General features: G+C 38.8%; 1 long non-coding RNA gene across 1 annotated transcript; it reads right to left on the reverse strand.

Annotated features, from left to right (window-relative positions):
- Positions 1–20,855: 20,855 nt before the first annotated feature.
- LOC147256936 (uncharacterized) lies at positions 20,856–23,328 on the reverse strand. The gene is made up of 3 exons (XR_015117428.1): positions 23,082–23,328; positions 22,943–22,969; positions 20,856–21,131 (listed from the first exon to the last, which is right to left on the reverse strand). It is a non-coding gene; the product is annotated as an uncharacterized LOC147256936 (long non-coding RNA).
- Positions 23,329–24,944: the final 1,616 nt, after the last annotated feature.

Raw genomic sequence — 24,944 nt, forward strand, 5'->3', positions numbered from 1 at the left:
CCGTGGCTTGAACTGGAATCTTCTTGCCATTTGCCAACAGTGCTAACTACAGCACCACTGTGCCGCCAATGTTGGAATATTTCCCAATAAAATATACTCCATTACATGAGCACCAGCCACTATGACCTCAATAATAAAGATAAGAAAAATTATTACCTTCCTTACGATAGCAACCAAAACAGAAATTTTAAAAGCTTCATCAAATTAGAATGTGTGGCAGTACATCAATAAACCCATTATCTGCTTTTTGGATTTATTCTATTTCTTGGCTTGATGTTATAACTTTTTTTTTTTTTTTTTTTTTAGCAACGAATGATTTCCAATTTCCTTTTTCCCCCCAACAACACTAGCATTCTACAGATTAGAGAGGATGTTGACAAAAAAAAGGGGTCCTGAAAGATGTGTAGAAGCTGAGCCTTCATTCCCAGACCTCGTAGCTGGAGACCTCCACAGTACCACAGTGGCCGTCATGAATGTTACGTTTCCTTTTATTGGAATGAATAAGCCATGAATGTCTCTATGTATTCTGTACCTACAGTATATGTGTACTCTCCAAAGCTTAAAAACTTCTTTTGTCCCGAGACTCTACCTGGCTACTCTGCACTTGAATAAAAATGCTGATCAACCCCAAGCAACATCTTCAAATGGTGAGCCACTATTTAGAGTGAGCTTTCCCAAGACCGAGACAAGAGAATGCACAGCAAGGCAGTGAAAGCAGAGTCAACATTTGGTAAATTGCATTAACCTTTATTATTATTTAAAATTATTATTTAAAATTCACAAATAAAAAAAATACAACATTAGTAAAATAAGAAAAAATAGATGAAATCACTTAATAGTAGTATTTAAATGTTATATAAAAATAATCAGATAAATTAAAATACACTTTCCAAAAAATGCACACCAATTTCTCATGTAGACATTTGTTTTACCTTGAATTGTGGATTATATGGACCAAAAAGCCCCACCAACAGCTCAAAACTGCTTAAGTATCCGTATATTCTGTCCTCAGTGTGTGTCTGTCAACACAAATTGACAGATGGCGAACAAGCTCCAAGAGAAACTCAGTTGGGAGTAAAGTTGAAGGTCCTTTACTGAGGTCTTCATGAAACATTTTTTTTGTAAAACTGAAATGATACAAAGGCTGCACAGTGTTGCAGTGGTTAGCACTGTGGCCTCACAGCAAGAAGATTCCAGGTTCGAGTCCCGGCTCAGGCATGGGATCTTTCTGTGTGAGTCTCCATGTTCTCCCTGTTCCTGCGTGGGTTCTCTCTGGTGCTCCTGCTTCCTCCCACAGTCCAAAGACATCAAGAGGGGACTAGGCTGATTGAATACTCTAAATTGACCGTAGGTATGAATGTGAGTGTGAATGATTGTTCGTCTCTCTATGTTGGCCCTGCGAATCTTAACAGGAATAAGTGGAAGACAATGGATATATATATATATATATATACACACACACACACACACACACACACACACATATATATATTATTGTTAATTAGCAGTACCACAATTTACATGTAAATAAAATAAACATTTATCCAATATTTCAAAAATGCACTACAGGAATCTGTGTAATTACAGAATGAACTAGAAATGTGAACGATACTCACAAGCGATAATTCCTTAGGCACAAACAGCAGAAGGAAACAAGATAATAGCTGGAGCTGCAAGCAGACTGCATGGCATGTAGAAGCTATGCTTCTCCTGATCAGACAGTCATGTGACACTGTCATGTGACTAAAACTTCTATTCTGCTATTCAAAATGAAGCTCGAATTAAATACAAGACAATGAGCAACTCTTAAATGACAATGGGCAAAGGAAAGCAATACAAAAACAGGCAAAGCTCACTTAGAACATGACACCATAACAGCTGGACACAGAATATTGCTATTTTTTTTTTAAAAACAACAGTCAGAATAAAAATAATACCCAAACTATTTTGGTTTGTTTTTGTGTATGATCATATTTATGTTGTATTCATTAGAATTAGTTCTGTGAGGTCCATTCACGTCAAGAAACACAGAGATGATAATGAGCTTGATTTGTTTATTATAGTACAAATAGGCGGTATGGCTCTGTTCAGAGGAGTCCCCTGATAATTTTTCATGAGCACCATGAAACAGGGGACCAGCAGCGTGAGGGAAGGTTCTCCCAGTTTAAGACTGGAGGAGCAATTATACCCCCGTGAACAGAGCAGCAACATGACATGGAACGAACTATGCCATGTTATCCACTACAAGGTGGAGCTGGAGAGGTGGAGGGTAGCAAGATAGCAGGAGATAGCAGCAGCAGATAGCAGTGGGCAGAGCAGCATAGCCAGAAGCTAGCAGAGTGGTAGTAGAGGCCGGGTGACATTTCAGTTGAGAGGCGCCAATCAGAAGCGAGGGATTTGATCAGCTGATGTGGAGCAGCTGTAGATCGGCTGATTGATCAGTTTGATTGACGGACGGGAAGCCAATAGCGCTTGACTACCACGGCCTGACAGAACTAACGCTGACGCTCGAGTAGTTAGAGAGCTAGAGAGTTTGAGTAGTTATATGCCAAAGAACTCACTGCACTATTCCCTCAGACGTAAGGGTCCATAGGTTGCTTCATAAATGTTGACTGCATTTTGAAGTGAATACACATTCAAGCACAGATGTTCATCGCCAGGATGAACCACCATACTAGTTGCAAGTGATGTATATATTTACTTTTTAACAAACAATACTGAAAGCGTTGCAGTTTTCTAAGGCATCTTCTGCATGGCTTAATGAGTACAATTGTAAAAAAAAAATCATAATGGTGAGTCTCACATACATGTAGTGGACAGAAGTTTTAGGCAGGTATGAATAAAGGCTGTAAAGTAAGAATGCTTATAAAGTAATTGCATTTACTGAGGCAGGCTGTAATCTGCAACAAGTCGGGAGAGAATGCCAGAAAGGCTGTGCGTTACAGAGCAGGACTAACAACAGAGCCATGCCCAGAATCATTTAGATATCAAACGTGACATCGTCTCCATGAGAGAGTCTGATACGACGTAAAACATTACATGCTTAACTTACCAATAACCAATAAGATGATGTTCAGGAGCCATTTCACCTCCTGATATCCTGGTTGCTAAGTTACAGTGAAGCTCATTTGCTTCAGCATACACCCCAGAAGTAGCAGGCAGGGCAAGGGCTGAACTGGGAAGTGTGGAGCAGTGGAGGGGCCTGGTCACGTATAACTCATTTGCAATTAAATCTACAGGCCCTGAAACAGCCTGTTCTGAGTAGGGCTGATAGAGAGGATTTTTGATGTAGGCTACACTACAGGGGCCGATAAGACTTATTTAAACTTCTTGAAAAACAGTATAATCTGTCACCTTTAAATTCAACTCATAGTTGGAATAGGGACAGGACATATAATTATACCTGTAAAATATAATCGTTAAAAAGAAACTAATGTGACACACATACTGCCTCAGATGCAGCCAATACCATAAATACCAAACAAAACGCCTATCTCCACTTTAGCTCATTACAATCCATGTCCAGTTGAGCTTGATTGAATATATTCAATGACTCACGCAAATATATATCTATTACCCTAAATAGTGTTAAGAAGATCCTAATATGTGTGTAGCAGCAAATTCGTGCATAAAAGCATTTCATGAATGAGCATTTGTGAATACCACACAGAGGAAATCTTTGAAGTATAATATTAATTGTTACATCTTTGATATAAAGCTTAATTGACAGTGAAAAATGCCTGTTGTGAAATATGTTTGCAAATGAAATGCTGAATGACATCTTCCTATAGTACAGTCATATATCAGACCTGGAAGAACAATTCTGAGCAATGCCTTCCTCCCCTGCCACTGACAGAAACATATTGGTATAAGTAATGTAAGTTAACCATCAGAGTTTCTTTGTTCCCTGAGCCACAGGTGCACATACTCAGCATATAGCAAGAGTCTGGAGGGCTATTAATTAAGTGGTGTACCGCTTCAGAGGCTGAATGACAGAGGAGACAATCAGAGAGACCTTATGGTTTCTCGAGTGGAACTTCTGGCTAGGTGGACAAAACAGAAATGGAGCACTTGTTCATCTTTTTAAGGATATTAGAATGATACATCCTTCATAATAGTTCCCAACCATGGGCTGACTGGCCATCTGGCATACTGGGCATTTTCCCGGTGGGCCGACATACTATTTGGGCTGACGGCCCGACACAATTAAAAAAAAACAAAAACATTTTTGACCAGCCCATAAACCCAGCTGATCAACGGCCTGATAAACACCTAGTAACCATGGCCCTTGACATGAAACACCTCCTCCCCTTAGCTCGGTGCCTTATAACGTAGCCTAATCTATTAGGATTGCCGAATCATCCGCCTAGCCAATAAGAAAAAGTAAAAGAAGAGAATCTTTTGAAATTTAGTTTTTTCCCCTTAGTCTTAGTGCTATATATTTGGGCGGTGTCATACCAAGTGGTCATGGCAGAGAGGTGAATTTTGATGATTCACCATGATAAACGAGTGTTAGAACTCCTCTGCACATGATCTGAGCAGTTGAGCTGTCAAACCTCACATGCCTGATAAACATCGCAACCATAATGCATGTACAGGTCAATACTGACCCTTTGTCATAGCCCCACCTGATAGTTCAAGAAAGTGAGCCTGATCTCACAAACATCATCTGATCGACATCAAAATTGCACTATACTGTCTTCACCAGATGTAAAGCAAAATAAGGTGCTGTCAGTGTGTGTATTCTGTAGCGCAACTTGGTGGACGCATGAATTGGCATTTGAACCATACAGTGACTGCATTAGTCTTTTGCTTTATGTAAAATCCAAATGTTGTGGGGTTTCACAACCTGCATGATCTACTAAACGCCAATACGCCCCAATGGGCTCTGGTGCAAGGGTAGAAGTATTTCTAGTTTTTAACTGTAACCGCCTTTAATTGCCATTTGTGTTCTTATTTTGCATTCCATATTCCAATCCGTGAACATCCCTATTCATTGTGTTCATTTATCTATTGCCCTATTCTACTCCAAGCTTCTTTCCAATTAAATTTCCCCAGTGCTTATAGCCAGTGAACAAGGTATGCATAATGGTGGAGAAGGAAACAGTTGGTGGTGAAGATACTGAGAGAATGACATCTTTACTGAATGTGTGCAGGAGAGAGTTCTTGGCAAAGTTTGTGGGAGAAGGCAAAGACTGCTGCTGGAGAATAGAGAGACTGTTATGTTTAATTCATAAGGAGCAGGGTTATCACTGAACATAATGTTTCAAAGAGACAGAGACTGGGGAAGACAAACAACTAAAGTCAAAAAAAGAAAAATAAAGCACAAGAAAATGACAACAGCCCAGCAGTGGGTGACCTTGCTCAAAGCCAGAATGGGTAGATGTGTCATGTGTTGTCATTTTCCTTGGGTTGCAGTTGTATCTGTTCAATAGATCTCTTGTTTTTTTCCCCTTTCAAAAAGGGTACATATTTTGATAGTCTAAAAGTTGTTTCTGTTTGTGTGTGTGTGTGTGTGTGTGTGTGTGTGTGTGTGTATCTGCACACAGCTGATACCTTTGTTCATTTACATTTTGCTTGTTAAATCTCTGTTGAAACTTTGTCACCATTGTTCTGTAATGTTCTGTCATGTGTTTGCTGTGAAGCAGTGAACTGAAAAGCACAAAATTCAGTTCAAGAGGCAAACTGATATGTTAAATAATAAGAGCATGTTTTTGTTAATTCCTTGTGGTGAATATCTAAAGTCTCTGCTGTCGTCTTATTATGATTGTTATTCTTTTCTCGATTTACTTTTTTGAATTTTTTGCTGTGGGATGTGAGTAAAATCCTAGCTCATTCCCTTAACTCTAATTCCTGGGGGAAGAAACCCTCTCTTGAGTGTTATGAATTCATATGATGCCTGAGAGATGAGTGAATCAGGATATATGTGCAGATGTCATACCAGGACATCCTCATTATTCAGAACTGTGGCCACAATATGAACATAATTGAAACATCATCTTGGTAAAAATATAATATCCCCCAGTCATAAGGTATTCCTGACTTTAGTCTACTTGAAAACAAAGCAAATTACTCCAATAGATTTGGTTAAAGTCAGCATTTGTATTGTATCAGAGTTAAATTTAGGAATGCACGTGCGATGAGCGGCCAACAGTCGATGTCAGCTTTATTTCTGGTGGTTCTTACTTCCGTTATTTACATCTCAAGGAGTAGTAAGTCATTACAAGTTTGGAAAGAGGTCAGTTGAAGGCATGAGTCTGGCCAAGGAGAACACAGCATGCACTGGCCTTTATCAAGACCAGTCAGCATTGAAGCTCCCCTGGTGATGATGATGACGATAATGATGGTGATAATGAAGATGAGGCTCATTTGGCAAAAGCAAATCCTCATATTCAGCATTTTAAGTTCCTCACACATGCTGTTTCCTGAAAGACACACAATGTAAACCGTTATAGTTATACCAAAGCACAAATAAATTGTAGATACTGTGTCAGTTTAACTTTGCCTACAAATTTTAGATTGAGTTTATTTGGTCTAACAATTCACTAATCACGTTGTTTTATTTTTGGTTTTAGTCATGATGTGGGTTGCATTTGCAATGTGCGTAGTGCAGTTCTGTTCACACAGATCCAGTATCTAGGGTCTGTGGGATGGGTGAGGCTCATGAAATATTTGATCACGAGATACAGTTATTAATTTCACTTGTTTACGTAATGTGATTTTATTTTGTCACTTTATAATTGCTAATGTGGCCATCGTTGCTTCATCCTATCTCTTGACAAGATTAGAATATAAAATCAATCAATCTACATATAATAAAACAGATCAGCCACAAACTTTCAGATTTAAAATTTTTTCTCTAACAAAAGGAGACACTTTTATAATCTAATTCTGAGGTGTGCGTGTGTGATCAGAATCAGAATTAGAATTACTTTATTGATCCTTGGAGGGAAATTCTTCAGTAACAAAGCCCCTAGTAATGAAAAGCAAAGAAGAATGAAAATAAGCAACTTCAAATACAGAAATTGGAACAAGAATATAAGATGTATGATGTGTGTGTGTGTGTGTGTGTGTGCGCGCGCGCGCGTGTGTGTATTTGTGTTGGGGGGGCTGTTGCTGCTGGCATTTAATAATTGTCATAATTCACAATTTGGTATCTACATGATATGCTAAAGACAGATAAATATGTACAAACTTACTTCATTTAAGTAGAGAATTTACATGTCAAGTCCCAGACAGCAATCTTCAACCCAAGATAGTGGTTGTTGGGCGGCTGGCAGCCAGGCTTCACTCTGACTGAATACCATTGGAGGAACTCTGGCACGTAGCCTTGGTAAACTGAAGTTATAAATACAGAAGTTCAACAGTTGGGCTCCTGGGAGAAGACACAATACATCTATCAGCAGCTCCCAGGTCCCCTACATAGTGTGTGTGTGTGTGTGTGTGTGTGTGTGTGTGTGTGTGTGTGTGTGTGTGTTACTGTAATATGGAGAGACGTATGGAATTTCTAAAGTGAAAGAGGAAACTCAAATACAGAGAATAGAATAAACTCATCCTGTATTGTTCAAACATTAAAGTGCTTGATAAGTCAAAAGGTCTTTGAATTTTGTCATTGATCGTATGTTTGATTACATCACATTAATTTCAGAATGAGCCAACAAAGTGATTCAAGAAAAGAAACTTAATAGTTATTGTTGTAATATTTAATGATAATGATAATGATGATAGTTGCTCGTTTGCACCAACATACTACAGTATGCAAATCTTGGTTGATGACTTTTATTATTTGTGACATGATATATATCATCTAACATGATATGGTTGAAATCTCTTGGTGTTCACAAATAATATTTCTGTCAAGCATCAATTATTATTCTTTGCATGAGTTTTTGTCCTTCCGTACAGCAAGGATGTTGTTTATCATTGCTTTAGATACAATATAATTGGTTTTTATATGTTTTATTTATTTTTGTATGAATTTTTTTGATCAGATATATTTTTTTATTATATCTAGGAGGCTTATATATACTTTTTTGTGCATATTTGGCAATGAAACTGTCAAAAGTTTTGTTTCATTAAAGCTACAATAACACAGGCATATGCAGTTATGCATGACTGATGGTCTGAATGTGTGTATTGCACATGTAATATTTTATACGATCGATTTTTGCACTTACATATTTTGCTCTCTTTGAACTGACTGTGTCTCTGTGTGTTTACTATTTGTCACTTCTGTGACAATAGACATGAGATACTAGAAGCACACACAGGAGATTACAACGTGTTACCATGTTTGTATCAACCAGCAACATGGACTGCAAGTGGTATTTTCATGTGAATATTCCTTGTTAAATAACATGAATCTAAGTGTGTTTTTAGGAAGCAGTGTTGCCAGAGGTTTAAGTATCAATGAATGCACAAGTGGGCATGACCTCCAATACATCTTTGTGTCATGTGATGATTTTAATTATCGTTGTCTCTACCAATTTGTCTTTCTTGGTTATTCGTAACACTTGTTTTTACACTAGGAAAGAATTGAATCACTTTTTATTTTTTTCTCATTTTTACTGGATTTTAAGGTTTGTTCCTTAAACAGCAACATTGAGTCACTGAAGCAAAGAGGACTCGCGGCTGCACTCCGTCTCAGGAGATTGTCTGCAGCTGTAACACTGAGCTGCTCCACTCTATTAATGGACTTAACTATGACTCTGTGGAGCTCTACACCTTCCTGGCGGTTGGGAAACTGTGAGGGCGCACAGGCCAGGTGAATTCCATACTACAGCAGTGCAAGGGAGCAGCAATCTGGAGTGGTGAGCCTATGAAACAAGTCATTTCAGCAGCAATGATCTCATTTTTTAGTCTGTATACGCAGGATCATGGCTGTGTTGGAACTACCCGTTTCTTTTACCTGGCCCACTGACACCACCTGCATAGATAAATTTAATTGTGGATTATGTTTAAGACTGAAATTAGAACATCTTATTTTTGATAAATGAAGAACACATTTATGTAATTCTCTAGTCTAAGACCAGTGATTCTCAAACTTCTTAAACCAAGTACCACCTTAGAAAATATAAAGCACTCTAAGTACCACCATTATGACCAATGTCAAAAAAAACAGCAGAGGTGGGCAACATTTTTCCTCAGAGGGCCACACAGTGAAGGCCACACAACAGACAATTAGAAGGAAAGACATAATAAATGTTAGAACAAGTTCATGAATCTTAACTTGTTTTCTACAATATATATCAGTCCGGTGAACTACAAGCTAACAATAAAAAGATCCACTTTTGCTTATTTATATATCGATGCATTATTACCCGTGAAACACACTGAATTTGGCTATAATATGAATATAAGTGACTTGGTGGTGTCTTTAATATCAGGGTTTTCAACCAATGTGATACAGAAATATGTTAAATCAGGGGCCCAGCAGACAGCTGGAACCTCAGTTGGAAACACTTTTAATATGAATATAGACTCAGTACAGGCTCCAACACAAGACACAGTGGGTGCTGCGCTCACTGCAGGGTCCTGCAAAGGCAGGGAAACATGGCACCAGGCACTGCTGAAATGTGCAGACCATTGGTATGCGACCAAGATGTGCACCAGAAAGCTTTAGAATCACGCATCAGAAAGTAATTTACCATCAATCTGAGGAAAGTTCTGGCTCTGGTTATTCTATGAAGGTGAGCGGCAAAGAAGAAGTGTGTGTTTATCCTTGGGACAACTCATTAGATGAGAGGGTTTTGGCTCATCAAGGAGCTACAGCCTCATTTCAGGCTGAACACTGCCAGGTTGTCGTTTCCTTCATCACCACTGTTGTGATCTATGATCCTACCATATGACCTGCTATTGAGCTACTGGCGTAGTGCATGTTGGGATTGTAGACCTGGACTCATTCAGTAAGTGGCATTTTCTGAGAAAAAAAATCCTTTCAGGGTTAAAATATTCTGTCTGAGGTACACTGGTTTCATGGATTCACTGGATAACCTTAAACAGCATGTTTACAGCATGTGGTGATGTGTTACACATACACAAGGCAAGTAATGCTCACACCAGAAACTGGCTGATTTCTATACTTTTTGAGTGTAAATAAATGTTGATACAGAACTGATACCAACTCTTGTATCACAATTGTACTTTGTAACTGTACCCACTGCCTGCATTGATTCTCTCTTACCAATCAAATGAGATTACATTAAGCAGCCTTGTGTTGAAATCAGACCAGGCTTCATTATCTCATCAAGGCTAAATAATTCAAAATGAATGCCTTCTCTCATCACAAAATCTGTCAAATTAGTTCTGATTTTCACAGCAGAGTATTTCATTACGTAAATTTACATGTCAGTGATTTCATTAAACGCTTTAATGGCCACAGGGGGTGTCATCTGAAATAATGAATAATTATGGTACTTCAGATGGGGAACCTTCACAATACATGGTTCAGCTTGTCTACATGATCTGGATAAACAAACTTCTGGCCATACTAAACTATGTAAATGGGATGGATTGTCAAAAGAAATTAGCAAAACATCTGTAGCGCCTAGGGTTGTGTCATATCATATAATATTGGTGTATGTTTGCATGTGATAAAAAAAATCCTGTATCATGTTACAACATAGGTGCATGGTGATATAAACCTGCTGTGATACATTGACACACAGCAAAATTATCTCACAGTGAAACAAGTGCTGGGAGCTACTTCATCTGGGTGGAAGTAGTTACAAGCAGAATAATCTGCAAAGTATGTAAAACTGTTCCAGCCAAAAAAGCAAAAACATGTCATCATGTGCAGCAGACTATAAAGGTGAGCAAGGAGATTGAAGCTAGTGATGGCGCATGGGTAAAAAAAAATGAGAGAGAAGAAAGAATCACTCTGAACATAGCTGGAGTTCTTGTTGGTTTGTCATGTGGTGTTGGTAATGGTAGGACCCAAATGCAGAGAACAGAGATGAATCAGACCTAAAAAAAAAACCTTCATTAAACCAAAATAAACTACCGGAACTCAGAAAACCACGAGAAAACAAAAAGCTTGGATCTTTATGGATTGTAATAATTTCAGTCAAATTTAACATGGTATACAATGTTACTGCTCAATGTCCGCATGTTAGCATTGTAATTATGACCATGTTAGTGTACTGACATTTATCAAAAAGCACCACTGTACCTAAATGGCACTAAGCAATGTACAGTATGCATCCCTGAAGTCTTAATGATTCCTTTTTAACATTTATCTAATGTTCATGACACTGCATATTATATCAGACATCAATTCTGACTTTCAAGTATTAGAATTAGTATTTTTTGTTTACCAGGACATTGATAATTCATAGTTTGGGATTTGTACATGTACAGAATGAAGCACAAATTGGCTTCTTTGACAATAATTGCATTACAAAGGTTGACAAACTATGATTTACATATTCATTGTTACTTGTTCAATGGGTCCCTGTGCATTCTTATACAAGGATTTAAGGATTAATGACCACATGGAGCTTAATGTCTGTATCGTGTTCTGTGGTTTGTGTGCATACTTGATGTGTGTGTGTGTTTACTGTGCAGCATAGAGCCATGTACTCCCACTGACCATCTGCACCTGCTGTTCTCTCTTTCTGGCCCATACAGGTACATATCAACCAACTCCACTCTTATCTGTGCTGGCCGACCCAACATTATTCCCTGGCAGCTATATGCGTGTAAATCCACACACATGCCCATACTTAAAATGCATTTTGGTGATCTTTTACTGAATGTTGGATCTCATGAACTAAAACACTGTTTTCTAAATGGCTTATCTAACTAGATTTATTACATGTGAAAAATAGAATTCATGTTTTTCTCTTAAGACATGGGAGAGGAGTCATACCAGGTGGGTTGTATAGCAGCTGACGGTTGCACTCCTTACCTGCTTCTGGCCAGTGATTCCTTTCATGAATGTCCCTGCCAAGGGTCTTTTAAGATTGCAAAAAACACCCTTTTTGGAATGTCAAATTGCATATGGCAATTAATTTAATAGTCTTAAAATTGCATTGATGTATGTACTCCACTGTATGTCCATTCTCAGTTTACGTTTCTGAAGCTGAAATACACTTGACAATTTTCATACATGTTTTTATACAAGATTCACAACACACCAAGTCTACCCTAGTTTCCCCTGATTTGGGCCCATTGGCATAGCAAATTGGCATATTAATCTGGATGTGTATGAGGGGCACATACTCAAATCTGCAACTGCATGAGGGGTACAGCCTCAATTATGAGGTGATTCCCAGCATATCAAACATGTTTGATTTTTTTCAGGCTGATTTTGGATGCATTTGGGTTTTGTACACTCATGATCAACCCAAATACAAATGTATACTGTCACTCGCGAATTAAAACAAAGGAGACAGAACATTATATGCTATTACAGGAGCTTGTTTTTTTAACTTTAAGGAAAAGGAAGTAGTGGTGGCACAGTGGTGCAGTGGGTAGCACTGTCACCTCACAGCAAGAAGGTTCCAGGTTCCAGCCCCGGCTCGGGAACGGGATCTTTCTGTGTGGGGCATGTTCTCCCTGTGCCTGTGTGGGTTCTCTCTGGATACTCTGACTTCCTCCCACAGTTCAAAAACATGCAAATGGGTAATAAGATAGCTGGATACTCTAAATTGATGGTAGGCATGGCTGAAAGTGTGAATGGTTATTTGTCTATATGTGTTGGCCCTGCGATGGACTGGCGACATGTCCAGGGTGAACGCCTGAAAGCTGCTGGGATAGACTCCAGCTCGCCCACGACAATTAACAGGATAAGCAGAAGCAAATGGATGGATAGATGGATGGATGGAGAAGAAAGTATGGACAATTATTTAGAAAAATAGAGATAACATGTAAGTAGTGGGCGGCATGGTGGTGCGGCGGTTTCTTGTAAAAATCTGATCGTGTAATCACAATTTTTCCATAATCTGTTGGGATTGTGAATGTAGTGTATCTAGAAATGGAAGGAAATACACACAAGTCATCTAGATGGAGATTAGTTCAGAGTCATCAAGTCTGATATAATTGATGGTAGTTTTCTTGCCTAAAGTCCCATTATGAAAACTGCAAACTCAGCATATGAGATTATTCCACTTTAATATTTAAAATCATTAAACATGGCTGTCTCTCAGTTCTCTTCTTACACTCCCTGGTGTTAATAAGCAATTTACTGGTGCTGAGTCCACAGAAATGAGCCAATTCCCTCTGTTATGTGTTTCGTATTCTATTAAAGAGAATATGGCGCTCCTCCAAACTGGAGGAGTCACATATAATCTGGCAAGACAGCCTTAAAAGTTATAAGAAAGCCCTTCGTATAGCCAGAGCAGCCTACTACTCAGCACTAATCGAGGAGCAGAAGAACAACCCTAGGTTCCTCTTCAGTACTGTAGCCAGACTGACAGAGAGCCACAGCTCTATCGAACCAAGCATTCCTGTTTCCCTGGGCAGCAAAGATTTCATGGACTTCTTAAGTGACAAAATTGTCCTTATTAGAGAGAAAATTCACCTCCTCCTGCCATCAGCTGACAACATGGCACCTATAACCTCAGAAGCCTTAGAGGCTGCTATAGAACCAGACATACACTTTGACAGTTTTTCTACTGTTAGCCTTCATGAGCTCAGTTCAATAATTTCCTCCTCGAAACCCTCCTCCTGTCTTCTAGAACCCATCCCAACTGAGCTGCTTAAGGACTCTCTACCCCTCGTTAGCACCTCTCTCTTGGACATGATCAATGTGTCGCTGTTATCTGGTTACGTCCCACAGTCATTTAAAGTAGCAGTAATTTGACCCCTTCTCAAAAAAGCAACCCTGGATCCAGAAGTTTTGGCCAACTACAGACCAATATCAAATCTTCCTTTTCTCTCCAAACTTCTGGAGAAAGCAGTTTCTAAACAACTCTATGACTTTCTCCACAGCAACAGCTCATTAGAGAATTTCCAGTCAGGGTTCAGGATTCATCATAGCACAGAAACAGCACTAGTCAAAGTTACCAATGACCTCCTACTAGCATCAGATGAGGGACTCGTCTCTGTGCTGGTCCTATTAGATTTTAGTGCAGCTTTTGATACCATTGACCACCATATCCTTCTGCAGAGACTGAAACATGTCATTGGCATTAAAGGAACTTAACTAAACTGGTTTAGGTCATATTTACTAGGTCGATCTCAGTTTGCACGAACTAATGATAACCCCTCTGAAACCATTGTAGTCACTTATGGTGTTTCACAAGGCTCTGTGCTTGGACCAATCCTCTTCACACTTTATCTGCTTCCTCTCGGTCACATTATTAGGAAACACTCAATTAATTTTCACTGCTATGCAGACGACACACAGCTGTACTTATCAATGCATCCACATAAAATAAATCAGCTGACTAAACTGGAGGCCTGTCTAAAGGAGATAAAAACTTGGATGACCCATAATTTCCTTCTATTAACCTCTGATAAAACTGAAGTCATTGTCCTGGGCCCAAAACATCTTAGAGACACCCTATCTAATGAGATAGGTACACTGGAAGGTATTACCTTGGCCCCCAGCACAACTGTAAGGAACCTAGGAGTTCTCTTCGATCAGGATCTGTCCTTTAATGCCCACATTAAGCAAATTTCTAGGACTGCTTTCTTTCATTTACGAAGCATTGCTAAGATCAGACACATCCTGTCTCAAAAAGATGCAGAAAAACTAGTCCATGCCTTTGTCACTTCCAGGCTGGATTACTGCAGTTCCCTCCTATCAGGCTGCACCAGTAGGTCCCAAAAGACTCTCCAGCTGGTCCAAAATGCTGCTGCCTGCGTGTTGACAAGAACTAGTAAAAGAGACCTGTCTCTCCTGTCCTTGCTTCTCTGCGTTGGCTCCCTATCAAATTTAGAATAGAATTCAAAATTCTCCTTCTAACATACAAAGTCCTCAACAGTCAGGCTCCTTCATACCTGACAGAGCTCATAGTCCCCTATTACCCAGCCAGAACCCTTCGCTCCCAGGATGCAGGGTTACTTATGGTTCTGAGAATTTCTAAAAGTAGAATGGGACCCAGAGCCTTCAGCTATCAGGCTCCCCTCCTGTGGAACTTTCTCCCAGTTTCGGTCTGGGATGCAGACACCCTCTCTACCTTTAAGAGCAGACTAAAGACCTTCCTTTTTGATCAGGCTTATAGTTAGGGCTGCTTAGGCTGGCCCTTAGATATGTTGTTATAGGCTTAGACTGCTGGGGGATCTCCCATGGTGCACTGGGCTTCTCTCTCCTCCTCTCTTCCCTCTCTGTCCTCCTATATGTGTCATACATAAACCATACTCTTACGTATTATTAACTCGTCTTCTTCTCCGAAGCCTTTGGGCTCCCCGCTTCCCAGATCCCAGGTGCTGCTGGAAGAGGCTGAAGAGGCTCAAGCTGCCACTCGTAGCTCCACCTGCTCACGTCCCCATCTGTCCATCAGTCTCTTCCCTTTATCACTCTCTTTATCTCTGTCCCACTCTTTCCTTCTGTATATCTGTCTTTCTCCATTATCTGTCTTTGTCTCTGCCCCGCTCTCCTGCTCTCTTTCCTTCCAACCGGTCAAAGCAGAAGGCTGTCCCCATTGAGCCTGGGTCTGCTCGACATTCCTGCCTGTTAAAAAGAAGGTTTTCATCGCCGCTGTTGCCAGATGTGCTTGCAGATGGAGAATTGTTGGGTGTAAATTAATTAAAGGGCTCTACCTGTAAAGTGTCATGAGATAACTTTTGTTGTGATTTGGCGCTATATAAATAAAATTGACTTGACTTGACTTGACTTGACTAGTATGTACAATTGTGTGCACAAGTTTGAATAATGATTGAGCGATTTTCTGATCTTCCAATGGAAAAGTGTAAGGTGGAGGAATTAAATCAGAATAAAGTGAGCATTTGGTTTGTTGCATCTCTCTACCCAACCAAGTTTCTTGGCCCTTACCTTCTTCCACATTTAATTCCCTTAGCTCTTGCAGATGCAAAATTAATTTGGCATATGTAATTCTCAGCTCATTTACAGCAATCAACCCTGCTGTGTTTTGTCAACTCTCTGATGAATTCAGCAGTCATTTATTATGCATGCGTGTGTGTGTGTGTATGTGTGTGTATTACCCTCGAGATACCATGCATTCATGTCACAGTCCTTTATTCCCTGATGTCCTTTGGCATTTCATGTAAATCCTGCAATATCCTTTGTGGGTTCTGCATGTAGGAGTGATGGATTCCGAAAATACATTTGCAAGTGCAGCACCTCAAAAGGCTGCAAAGTGTATCACGTAGGGCATACTGCCATCACTATTCCCTAAAGAAATTCAGTAATTATATGCATCAGAGACTTACAGTGGAATGATCTGAATGGACTCCCATTGCTCTGCTGAACACTGGACTTCAAGTAAAGATATTACCAGAAAAAGAATCTGTCAGACCAAACTCAACTTTACGACTTACTGCATTTATTTGGAAGTTGAGATCAATGGTTATAAAATAGAGTTTTCCCCTTTATTTAAGATCATCATCATTTTTAATAGATGAAGCAAAATGCTTGGTCAGAAAAACAGTTCATATGTAGCTGCTTTATTGCTTCATCTTTATTTCCTTCATTTCCCACAAGAATTTAATTCTATCAGGAAGCTCACTGGTCTTTTGGGAGGTACTGTAAAAAGAGAAATGAGTGTGCAGGTTGTAAAATATTCATCCTCAAACACAGGGTTATTGTGGCCACTTTAGCACTGAATGTGTTTGCAAAAGAAGAGAAAAAGGAAGAAGAAAGAGGGAGAACTTTAATTGAGTGAAAAGGTCATTGTGTGTTACTGCGATGGAAGACAGAGGGTCACTGATGCATTTGTGTCTGCCACTGCAACTGATGCACACACTGCAGAAAATGATCATGGTTGAGAAATATCTCTTAATTGCTCAGAAGTGTAATTACATAATGCCGTAAACTAATACTAAATTACATACTGTAAGCATCCTTTCGGAAGACATATCAACACATTTAATTGGATTTCTGAGTTTTTGGCATTGCTAATAACAGCCACATATCATCCAAAGAAAAACTGTAGTTTGCCTTTTATGTGTACTCACAAATTCTGTGGCTGTCTTGAACTTATATTACAATATTTCTGTTCTGCATAACTCTTTGTAATACCTGTCTTTGTCAGAGACAGCCCCGTATATTTCAATCAGGAGAGACACTTGAGAAAAATGAAAGGCTTTAAATACAGAAATGACGTAGAAAGTTATTTGGGACATAGACCCCATGAGGACACCGTCCCAGAGCAGCTGCAAGATAGATCCCCCATGGAGCCCAGACACTGGTGGTGGTGATGATGGTGGAAGATGATGACAAAACTGGAATCAGATGAATGGGCTGATGATCCTATGAAGACCAGACACAAATAGGGAAGAGGAGGGCTGTGCATCACAGCAGCAACCAGACTAAGCAGGAGGAGAGAAACATATTTAAAAAGACAGCAATATGAGCTATGAGAATGTGTCAGTGAGTTATAGAAAAGAAGAAATCAGTTTGACAGCTTAGATTAAACCACAACCAATTGACTGCTAGAACAAGATTGAGCAAGTGTGAGATAAGCAAAGAAAGAATAAACAAAAGACATGAGACTAGGTGGCTGAGCGCAACATACAATCCTCTCAACTGAACTTGTGCATAGCTTTATTTCAATCAGGAGTGACACTTGAGAAGATGGAAAGGCAACAGGAAAGACATAGAAAGTTACCATCCCATAGCAGCAATGAGATAAATCCATAAAGGAAAGGGCGCAAGCCCACTATTAGAACACAGCCAGATGGAAATCCCTAAAAAAAGACACAAGCAGTGACCAATTAGCTACATGTTAAAATTTGAGTCAATGTCAAGAGGTGTTAGCACTTATAAACATTTTCATACACACACAAAGCGGATGTGATGCTGTGCATCTGCTAAAGCTGATGAGATGCTGGCACCCTGCAAAGGCTGATGAGATGCTGGCACCCTGCAAAGGCTGATGAGATGCTGGCAGCCTGCAGAAGCTGATATGGTACTGCTTTTAGGCCTGTGAGGCTGGGACCACAGATTCTTGCTTGCCTCCAAAAGCTGAAGGTCAGCAATGACCTAGGCAGACAATGTTACAGTTGGAAACCTGCAAAGAAAAAGTGGAGATGAGCAAACAGAAGAGAATGAGATCTAATAAACCTGAGGAGAAACAACATGTACAGGGATTACCTCAATGATGAGATTCTGATCATACCATTCACACAGCAATGACATGATGAAATTATGCAATTAACCAAATTTTCCCTTGCAATAGAGAAGCAAAAACATAAGAAATGCACCTAAATAGTGGAGCAAATGCCGCACACCAACAGTTACATAATGACTTTCCAAGACTGAATCTAGTAGAGGGGAAACAGGAGTCAAGAGATGCAGTGGAGATAATAGAGTAGACAATGCCAAATTGGGACAATTGGCAGAGAGAGGATAACCCGTAATGACCTATAGGTGAACACCACAGAAATCAGATAGTGCCCCCTCCCCCCCAAAAAACCCCAAACAAAATGAAACAAAGAAAAAACAAAAAAACACATTTGAGTTCACTGCCTTTGCTATATAGACAGCCCTAGTGAAACATTTGATTTAAAAGTGTTAGGATTAAAGATATTACTATCCTGGCACTCTTAAAGCCTTGACATTCTCTGTGCTTAATCATTACAGGCAAAGGCTAACGAGATGCTGCTTCATAGCTGAGAGGGCTGATTTGCCACTTGCCTCTTTGCTTCTCCACAGCTTTCAACTGTTAACTGTCCTAGTCCAGTCCAAATGATGCTTTAACTGTGCTACTGGGAAGGCTATACTTTTTTGCAAAAAGCCGAAGAGGCACTTTGTAGGTAAACTTTCGATGTAGGAATCAGATGTGCCTCTGTATAAATGGTACATTTCTGTGGATCCATAAGTGACAAGGGTTATATAAACTCAATAGCACTTAACATTTAATAATTCATGGGGTTCAGTATTATGTTTTCATTGGTCCAAAATCTTTAGCTTTGCCCCTGGTGGGATTCATTGTAGTCCGGTGACCTTCTTTGTCATGATTATAATAATAACCATGTGATAAAATGTCAAGCAACAAATGTGGTCATGAATAAACTATTGTTGGGAATGGCGAAACAACAATGAAATTTAATGACCTAATAATCAACCACAGGCTCCTCCCACAGCAGACCTGCTCGATATTCATGTCATGTCGTCTTTTACTCCTGATGGCCAGTAGTGTTGCTGGTCTTCTTCTCTTGACTGTAAACATATTTTGGGGCACATGCTGAAACAACAGATTCAGCTGATTTACTGGAGAGGAAACTAAACTGCTCACGTCTCAGCCCAGATCATCATTGTCAGCCTTCACATATTCTGCTGACAGAAACAAAACTACATCCCGGCCGGCTTTACTGCTCTGCTGCCTATCAGGACATATTTAGATAAGAGAAGATGGTTTATGTTTCTGGGCAAGAGAGTGGCTGGATAGGCTTTTTCGGCTTCATGAAGGCAAAACGTTAAGTAATCATCTTTAATCTACAAATACTGAAAATATATTTTACATTTACATTTACATAATGTATTTTATTTATATTGGATGAAAACGCTGCATTCCAAATGAAATACTTGCAGTTAAAAATTAGATAAAATAAAAACACCCCATTGTGGTTGTATTGTGCTGCGGTGTGTGCCTCTCACACACTGACCTTAACCTCCAACCACCAAAATGTTTGGCAAGTTATCCTTGAGTCTCAGGGGACATTTGTGTCAAATTTGAAAAAATTCTCACATCATTCCAGACACGTTTTACTGAGAATGGGACAGAAATATTGCACATGTTCGATGACAGTGACTTTCAGCTCCAACCACCAAATTCATTACAGATCATCCTTGAATCCCAGTTAAAATTTAAGTCAAGTTTGAAGAAATTTCCCTAGGAGGGGGGCTACTGATGAGTAAAATATGATCATTGAGGATATGATTGTGATGTAACATGCAGTCAACCCATTCCATTACCACCAAGGGAAGTAAATGGTTGCGGGACCTCCTCCTCACCAGCCTCAGGATAGGTCTTCCATGTTTTCCTTTCACTCCAAGTATTCCAAAACCCCCACTTCTTCTACCTCTAAATATTGGAGACTCTCCCTCACCCACACTGTTAAAAAAAGAAGCCATTCATGCCATTAGTATCATGTACTGTCTATATTAGCAGTTGTAATGCTATAGCATAACAACTGTTATGCAGTACACTCACGTCTAAATTTGAACCCTTAGTGGGAGAGCTCTGCTGATCACGTCTCCTGTGATCAGAGCTCACCCCCCTGCTCACGATGCGTACAAACTCATACTTCAGGTTGCCATGTTTTTAGTTTACCTATTTACCTGCCACGATGAAATACAAGCAGCACGCTGGAGTGTGTCGTTCCAATCACTCAGAGATGAAACACATGTTCATTTGTACTGCAGTGTATCGTGTTGAGCAAAACATCCACCTACATCTGACACTGACAGTTCTTACTGTCTTAAGTCTGATGTGTAACCAAGTTGTTTTGGATGATCTGTCTGGTGTTAGAAAGAGCGAGAGAGAGAGAGAGAGAGAGAGAGCGAGAGAGAGCGAGAGCAAGAGAGAGAGAGAGCGAGAGAGAGAGACTAACAGCGTTTAAGAGAGGAAGCAGCACATCCACAACGCTTTTCTGAGTTTATTAGTCAGAAATTAAGAGCAGAATAGACAGAAATCACAGCACAACAGACCTGACAAACCAAACCACCAAATATATTTAATGCACAGCTTTGCATATGATCAGATAATAGCACTGTTTGTGGCTTATACTGTAAATGCATTTTTCTGCTTAAACAAAGGACAGCTGATTATGTGGTTCTTCAGTGTGGCACAGACCACCTTTGGTCCAGTACACCTTTACTAATACCCCCCTAAACTATGTTATCAAAAGTGGTCAGTATTCATACCAGTTGTGCACACAGTCATTGCATTCTTACATCCAGTTACTGAAACCACATTCAGAGGTGGTCTGAGCCACGTGGCCACATTCTTTCACTATTGTGCACGCAGATATGTTCCGACTGGCTCATCAGCTGATGTCCTCTGTTAATAAAAGAAAACAACATGACCTCATTCACCTGCAGCACAGTTCTCAAGTGCAGTCTGGTGACTGCAGTGCACCACACCAAAAAATAGTTGTTTAAATAATTGGCAATAAGTACGCAAAGGGAAAACTGGACATTTGAGAGTAAAATGTTCAGTAGCGTAACTAAAAAACTACCAAAAATCACAAACAAAAATCGCAAAAACCATGTCAAGCAATAACAAAAGATACAGATGAGGCATCAATTTATTTGCATGATTTTAGAAAATCAGAATATTTTGTAAAGAATGTGATGTACAAATTGAGTGAACAAAATGTTTTATATTCTTTGTCAAAAGTAAAATGACCTTTGTCTGCCTAATAAAGTTTTTGCTCTACAAACCTATGTTTTTTCTTAACCCAACCTGCATCTTGTATTTAAAAAAAAAAAAAAGTTTCTGTGGCCATTTAATTGGTTTGGCTCTCCTTTTAGTTGCCTCTCTTTCAATCAAGGACAACATTTTCCTTTCCAAACTCATGTCACAAGAATTTTTTCAAATTCTACAAATGTCGGGAACCATTATCTTACATTTTCGGGGTCCTGTTCTGTAAAAGTGCTATCTTTGGAGAACGCTGTCATCTTTGGGAGATCTTCCAGTGCCTCTAGTCTGGCTCCTATATTTGCCTCACTCAGCCAAATCTTTATTGATTGATAAAATTTAAACAGTCATTCACCATTTGGCTGGTGCACACATTTTTTTCACCCAGATGGATAGCTTTCAGTAAAGGTTTCTCTTCTGTTGGAGGTTATTGATGTTAGTCTTATTTATGGATTTGTCAAGGGCAAAGCATCTATTATGGTAAAAGGGCTATTTTTATTACTGTTTACTTATCCGTGTAATCTAAGGTTGGTTTATAATTTTGAGTGTAAACCACAGATTGAGTAACAGCAACACAATCAATAGCTAAATAATTGAAATCCCAATATGGCTAATTAACAAATGGCAAAATCCAAATTCTAAGAAACTGCTTATTTTAATAAAGATGTGATAAACAGCACTGAAGTAATGAAGTTGGGGTGTCCTCAGTAATTGCAATTGAAAGTAAGCACAATGTTATAAAAAGGCAATCATTAATTCAATGTTAACACATTGTTTGCATAATCAATATTTTATATTCAGCTTTGTATATTTTTATGTGCCTGTCTGTTTCTATTTTACCAGCAATTGTGTTATTTCTACAAATATCTAAACAGTATGGTTATTTTTAAAATCTATTTGGCTATGAAAATCATGGTGAAAATCCTGATTGCGTGACAGCCTTAATTGAAATATCATGGAACTCTAGACATGTCCCGGCTTAAAAATGTTGTTCTCCATATGCAAGAAAATTTTTTGGTAAGTGCAGACCCTAATAAGCGCAATAACTTTTTTTCCTGTAGCAGTTGCATAGCCTTATGAGCTGATATTACTAGGTAGCCTATTATGACAATTCTAAACATTGGCTTTCTTAGTGCCAATTCACATTTAAAAGAAATGAATAAATAAGTTGAAAGTGGCAAAACTTCACTCACTTTCACTCAAAAAGACCAGGATTCAGCTTTTATTTTTAAAGTTGTCAAAGTCAGTGCAGGTGAAAAAAACAACAACAACAACAACAACAACAAAACAAACATCTTGTGAAAATGTAACCCAAATACCATAATTAAGTTTAAAGCAAACTCAAATCATTTTTAAGTAGAAGTTAGTCATGAAAAGAAACTGAACTACCAACATTTAAAGCACCCAAAATAACTTATACATTTTAAAACACTGCTGAATGATGATCATACCCTTACAATCTTCAGCAGCTTTTAGCTCTGAAATGCACATGAACCACATTTATCAAAATACACTTTAACTTCAACAGTTTTTAAAATATATTGCAACACCAATGAAGCCTATGGGATACAAGAATGAACCAAAGCTCACCAGCTCCTTCTTCCTCATTTAAAGCAAGTTTTAAAAAACGAAGTGTTCTCTGCTCAAGCCCAGTTTCTAGCTGTTTGTCTCCCACACTGCTTGCTCTCAGTCCTTTGTGTGAGTGAGTGAGTGTTTTCCAAGCTCCTTGATTACCAGATCATCTCCACCTGGTGCACTCACTCTCCTCTGGGAGCCACACCCACACCTGATGCACCCAGGCAGAGATGGGCATGGCTGTGACTCAACTCAACACTTAGCATCCATACAAGTCTCTCTCCTCCTGAGGATACTTGTGTGTCATTGAAAAAAAAAAAATCTTGAAAAAGGTATCATATACTCATTTGGAAATTTTATTTACAAATTTGATAAATTAAACTCTACACCAGGGTTGCAGCATATTGCTTTTTGTCTTTTCCATCTGATACCAATACTGTTTAATTATCCTTTAATTACCTCTGTGCTGATACAGACAAATTAACTTTCTAACCAAGAGTTTATGAACATCCAAGGCAGATTTGGAGAAAGAGAGCAAATCGATAATTGAGGGACATAAAAATAAACAACAGAACGAATAAATAAACCTTTTTAAAAGGCAGTTTTCGTGTGGAATTTATCACATCATTTGAAAGCAGGTACCCAGTGTTTGCTGCTGCAGTTTGTTTTCCTTTTGTTGAACTAGCAGTGTTCATTGATGTTATGTGTCCTCAAATGCTTAATAAGACTGCAGGTGTTTCACCCCCAAAGTTTGGTGGCATTGCTTGAAGCTCAATTTCTGCACACTGAGCACGTCGCCGTTTTACCGGTCATGTGAAAAATATTGCCAAATGGCACACTTCATTTCTCAGATAAACCAGGATCTTAGGCTTTACCAATAATGGTGTCAGAATCATAACAACTCTATTCACCATTATCTTCTTCTTCATAACATCTGTACCATTTCTCAAATATGTTTTTAACCTATATAAATACATAGCCTATGATATAAATGTCCAGTTTTTGGTCATAATTATTGACGATTAGTCATCAGTGATATCCAAAAGAATAAATGAGTACCACGCAAGGCTGGAGTGCCTAGTTTACTGCAGATTGCCTTTAATAAATTAAAATTGATAAATTAAATCTTGGTGGTAGTTTTATGATTCATCATTGCTTTTTTTTTATTTTGACGTTGTGCAATTCATGAGTCACTGCTGATTGTCACATCTGTGCCATAACAAGCTCTGTTCTTCTAAGATTCTTCTAAATTGCAATGATGTGATAATTTTTTTCAATACTTTCCTTATTATAATGAGAAGACAGTCACAATGAAGAAAAATATGTCAGTTTTTTTTTTATTCAGTCAATTCATAACACATATCTAAAAATGATGACAGTAATTCAATTGATCGATTTCATGATTCAGTTTCACATTGTCTTTGATCATACACAAATCAGTAAAGTTTATAGTCTGCAGGGGCTGGTATGTCTGATCTCTTACGCTCTTACATTTTGCTGTTAACATTTAATACAATGAGTATTTGTTACTTCCTTGTAAACCAAATTAATCGGTGAAATTCGAAATAATTATAGAAAAATCCCACTAAACATTATTCATTTGAAAGTTAAATCATTCATTAAAAACACTCTAGTCAGCTATTTGATCCTGTAAATTCTGATTTTAAAACTGGAGTGTTTATTGGCTAAATTGAAAAAGAAAACATTTGAAAACTTTGCAGATATGAACTTCGTTTTGTATCTTTCCGTTATGTCTGTTTTTGTGGGCCAATTTATAGCTCCCAGTATGTTGTTTTAAAAAAAACCTAAAACATCGCAACTTCACCAAAAAATGATCTCAGAGGTGATATAGAGATTGAGGGAACACTGTCTGTGTTC

Source organism: Aulostomus chinensis, chromosome 8 (genome assembly GCF_037954235.1).
Source record: "Aulostomus chinensis isolate RoL2024-O1b breed Wild chromosome 8, RoL_Achi_v1.0, whole genome shotgun sequence".
Lineage (NCBI taxonomy): Eukaryota > Metazoa > Chordata > Actinopteri > Syngnathiformes > Aulostomidae > Aulostomus > Aulostomus chinensis.